Raw genomic sequence first — 5,817 nt, forward strand, 5'->3', positions numbered from 1 at the left:
TGATATTATTATAGTTCATACTTGAACGTAAATTGATGTGTTAACATTGTGTGATGGATATTTATTTAGTTTATATAAAGATTATATATATTGTAACAAATGCCAAATTATAATTATATGTAATACCATGTTTATCTTATGGACTAATGCCTAAATAAATATGGAAATGTGTTGAATTGGATGTACATGGCATAAGTGGCTATGCATAATGAGTTACTTGATGAAAAGAGAAAAATCTCGGTTGAATAAAAAGGGAAATTCGATGGATAAACCATGGCTTACGTGACTTGAGATCCTGCATGTGTTGCAGAAAAAGATTTAGCCCAGATGGGTAATCCGTTGATCTCAATTATGAAAAGGATCTAGCTCGGACGAGTGTTCCTTGAATGATCAAGCCTCCCGAAGAATATGTGTGCATTATGGATTTAGCCCGGACGGGTAATCCGATTAGGGTCTGAATTTAGTCTGGACTAGTAATTCAGATCCGAGCTCATTGAGAGTGCTTGCCATTACAAGGGATTTAGCCTGGACTGGCAATCCCGACATCACTCCTTGAGTTTATATTACAGGGGATTTAGCCTGGACTGGTAATCCTGCTGTAAGATGTGAGGTTCGTGGGAGTGCGCATATGAAATGATCACTTGTATGAATTGACGGTGAATGGGATATCTATCGAGATTCCGAGAAATTCAACTAGATTAATATGAGAAATGAAATAAAAGGTTATTGCCATGATACATCATGTATGTTATATGATAATATTATAATGCATGTGAGTTGTCATGTTTGGACGAGTGAGGTGCTAAATGATAGCACAGGTAAGTACTCGAAACCCATGAACACATGCTTGACATGTGAAATGAAATGGACTTATGACGATGGTGCAAATAAATGAATGATATTTATGAGAATAATTTCTATGACAAATTGTGATGGTTATTATCTTGTTGCACTAAGATAGATTTGGTACAGCAACATTGGTTTGACTTTGAAAATACACTAAAAATTTTGGAAATTGAATTAAAAACTGAATAAAATATGGAATTAAATCTTAATGAATCTAGTTTCACATAAAGGAAATGGTGTAAGCAAAGGAATTTTGTATCATGAGATATTTGAATTCTTGTGAGACAGAGTCGGAGTGATTCCAGACTCCCCTGTCTCAAATTTGGAAAAATAACTATAAATTTTTAAAAAATAATTATAAGTTAAAATTCATATGAATGAAATCTTTATTGAGTCTAATTTCAGGAGAAAGATACGAAAACATTATCCGAGTCTCGTACTAGGAGATAAATAAATTTTAGTGAAGAAAGGTCGAAGCTGTCAATTTGCGAAATAGGGGAGACTTTGAATAATAAACTGTACTTATTGGCTAGACCAAAAATTCTGAAAATTTCATGATAAGAATATCTGGGAAAATTAACGGATATTAATTTGGAGTTCCGTAGCTCAAGTTATAAATAATTTATCAACTATGACTTGAGTAGACAGCTTGACCAGAATATGAATAAAAGCATAATTATAGTTGTTTTACCTAAAGAAACATGTTATTATAATGCTTATTATTTTCATATGGACTTACTAAGCGTAAAGTTTACTCCTCATTTCCATCTTTTTATTTTTGACAGGTTAGCTTGGGGTTGGAAATCGTCGGAGGCAACATCACACTATCGAGCCTTTACCCTTTGAGTATTGACATGTATATGTTAGACGTGTTCAAGTGAATGGCATGTATAGGGACTTAGTTTTTCTATGATCGATGTCGTTGTGATTAGCCAAATGTATTGGCTTATAATGATTTGTTGTATGTAGCCATGAGATGTGGCTTATAATGATTTTGGCTTGTAAGCCTATTCGTCCATGATATATGTAAATGTCTTGTGATTGGGCATGTGATTATGCTTGTTCACTATGTATAAGAATTATATAACATATGTACATGGTGAATGCCTTAGGAACATTTGAGGTGGTCATGGCTATGGAATAAATGTGTGATATGGTGATAAGTTGATAATACCCTAAACATGGATGTTTAATTTATAAGTTTGTAAACATAGTATAATGGTGTAATGAGTAAAAAGAGGTGACTTAAGGCTTGGAAAATAACCTATTAAGGTCCATATGGTTGGACACATGGGCGTGTATCTAGGTCGTGTGTGACACACGGTTCCCTCCCATGGGTGTGTGCCATGGTCATGTGTCCCCTGTATTTAAAATTTTGAGTTAGTATAGGACATGGGTAGGTCACACGGGCGTGTCCCATAGCCGTGTCCCAAAGTCAGTATTGAACACGGACAGGTAGCATGGGCGTGTGTCATGGTCGTGTTTAAAAGTCAGTGTTGCCCACGAGCTAAGGGCATGGGTGTGCCCCAAGTCAGACAGGCGTGTGAGTCCACACGGCCCACCTACACGGGCGTGTGGCACTCCAAAGCTAGAAATTTATTAAGTTGCCCAAAGTTTACCAAATGCTTTTGGTTTTGTCCTGAACCATCTTAATGTAGGTTATAGGCCTCGATAGCCTGTATAAGGGACGATAGCATATGTTCTAAAAGTTTTAATTTTGGGCGAAATTTGGTGACCCGGTTTTATATGTTTATGAATGTTTAAGTCTGGTAATGCCTCGAGCCCTGTCCCGGTGTTGGATACAGGTGAGGGGTGTTACACTAACACTCCACTTATCCGTCAGACCAGCAGGCCTATTCTGTTAAGATTTTACAAACAACTTAATATAAGCCTGCTGAATAGAGATAAGACTTAATTCCAAAAATAACAAAAATTGCCCAAGCTAGGGCTTGAACTTGGGACCTCTCACACATACCTAGAATACTTAACCACTGAAGCAGATACAGAATTGTCACATTTTCACAAAAGCAGAAATAAGAATTTTGAGGTGTTACAACTCTAACCCCTAAAAGAAATTTTGACCTTGAAATTTACCTAATCAGAATAGATAAGGATACTGCTGACGCATAGAGTCCTCAAGTTCTCACGTGGCCTCCTTAGTGCTATGATTCCGCCACAGTAGCTTCACAAACAAAATGGACTTCCTCCTCAGAACCTTAACATCTCGATCAAGGATTTGAATCGGTGCCTCCTCAAATGTCAAGTCTAGCCTAACCTCAATCTCCTCCACAAGGACAATATGAGTAAGATCAGAGCGGTAATGCCTCAACATCAAGATGTGAAACACATCATGGATTCAGTCTAACTCTAGAGGTAGCTCCAACTAATACGCAACCAGTCCCCCACACTTTAGAATTAGATACGGCGCAATAAACCTAGGGCTCAACTTGCCCTTACAACCAAACCTCAAAATCTTCTTCCACAGAGAGACCTTAAAACACACAGAGTCTCCCACAGAGTGCTCAATCTCACTTCTCTTCAGATCTACATAAGACTACTGTCTATTAGAAGCTGCATTCAGACGATCCCTAATCAGTCGAACCTTATCCCTAGTCTCAGAAATCGACTCAAGATCCAACACTCGACGTTCGCTCGGCTCAGTCCAACATAAAGGAGTACGACACTTACGACCATACAGAGCCTCACAAGGTGCCAACTGAATACTCGACTGGAAACTATTATTGTAGGCGAACTCGACTAACGACAAACAATCCTCCCAACTGCTTTAAAAATCGAAAACATAACTCCTCAACATATCCTATAGTATCTGAATCACCCACTTAGATTGACCATCGGTTTGAGGATGGAACGCAGTACTGAAGTCCAATCTCAAACCCAGAGGTTCATGTAACTCTGTCCAGAACCAAAAGGTGAAACGAGGATTTTTGTAAAAAATAACCGACACTGGAACCCCATACAGTCTCACTATCCCAGAAATGTAGAGCTTCGCCAACTTCTAAAAAAAACAGTCGGTCCCACTTCCATAGCGAAATCTTAACCTGCTGTAGCAAACTCGAAGGTAATTGATGCTCAGCCTTAACCTGTTGGCATGTCAGACATCGTGCCACAAAATTAGTAACCTCTTATTTTAATCCCGGCCACCAGTACAATTCTCAAAAATCTCGGTACATCTTATTCTCACCGGGATGCATAGCAAAAGGGCTACTATGCACCTCTCTTAGGATAGACTGCCTCAGATCAATATCATTCGGTACACAAATTTGACCACAAAAATAGAGTGCCCCATCATTATTCAGCCCAAAGTCCGTAGTGCTGCCACTTTCAACCTGACGGAACCAAAGACACAATGATTCATCCTCTAACTGCCTATCCTAAATTAGTTCTATCCAAGTCGGTTTAACCTACACCTCAACCAACAACCTTCACTCGTGGAATAAACTAAGCCCAGCGAACATCACTCTTAGATCAGTCATTGCCCTACGGCTCAATGCATCGGCCACTACATTGGCCTTGCTAGAATGATACTCAATAGTATAATCATAATCCTTAAGTAGCTCAATCCATCTACGTTGCCTAAGATTCAACTCCTTCTGAGTTAGGAGGTACCTAAGGCTTTTGTGATCAGTGTAGATAATACACCTCTCACCGTATAGATAGTGCCTCCAGATTTTCAAAGCAAAGACTACAGCGGCCAATTCCAAATCATGCTTCGGATAGTTTGCCTCATGCATCTTGAGCTGACAAGACGCATATGCCACAACCTTACCATCCTGCATCAGTACACAACCCAAACCCACATGCGAGGCGTCACTGTAAACCATAAACTCCTTTCTAGGTTCAGGTTGTATCAGAATAGAAGCCTCAGTCAGAACAGTCTTGAGCTTCTCGAAGCTCTCCTGCTGGACATCAGTCTAGACAAACGGAATACCCTTACTAGCAGCTTAGTTAAGGGTGCTGCAATCAGTGAGAAACCTTCTACAAACTGCCGATAATAACCCGCCAAACCCAGAAAACTACGGATCTCAGATACATTCTTAGGCTATTTCCAATCCAGTACAGCCTCAATCTTCCTAGGATCGACTCGGATCCCCTCAACAGATACTACGTGCCTCAGAAAAGTGACTTCACGAAGCCAAAACTCACACTTACTAAATTTAACGTACAATTGCTTCTCACGTAGAATCTGAAGCACAGCTCTAAAATATTCATTATGCTCATCTTCAGTCTTAGAGTATACCAGAATGTCGTCGATGAAGACCACGATGAACTGATCCAGATAAGGCTGAAATACTCGGTTCATCAAATTCATAAATGCAGCTGGAGCATTAGTCAGAACAAAAGGTATTACTAGGAACTTGTAATGTCTATAATGAGTCCTAAATGCAGTCTTATGCACATCCACCTCCTTAACCCTCAACTGATGATACCTTGAACGAAGATTGATCTTAAAGAACACAGAAGCCCCTCGGAACTGATCAAATAAGTCATCGATCCTCGGAAGTGGATACTTGTTCTTAATGGTCAACTTATTCAATTACTAATAATCTATGCACATCCTCATGGTCTCATCATTTTTTTAACAAAAAAAACTGGTGCTCCCCACGGAAACACACTCGGACTGATGAAGCCACGGTCTAGCAACTCTTGAAGTTGAGCTTGAAGCTCCATAAGCTCCTTCGATGCCATTCGATAAGGGACGATAGACACTAGAGCTATACCAAAAAGAAGCTTAATCTCAAATTCCATTTCCCAATTCGTAGGTAAACTCGGTAGCTCCTCAAGAAAGATGTTCGAAAAATCCCTTACAGTTCTGATATCCTTTACACTAGAGCCACCAGAAATGGAAACACTAATATAGGCCAAGAACGCCTCACATCCCTTACAAACTAGTTTCTCAGCCACCAGTGCAGAGATCACATTAGCCAAATAATTCTGATGTTCTCCAATCAT

This window comes from Gossypium hirsutum, chromosome A02 (assembly GCF_007990345.1).
Source record: "Gossypium hirsutum isolate 1008001.06 chromosome A02, Gossypium_hirsutum_v2.1, whole genome shotgun sequence".
Classification (NCBI taxonomy): Eukaryota; Viridiplantae; Streptophyta; class Magnoliopsida; order Malvales; family Malvaceae; genus Gossypium; species Gossypium hirsutum.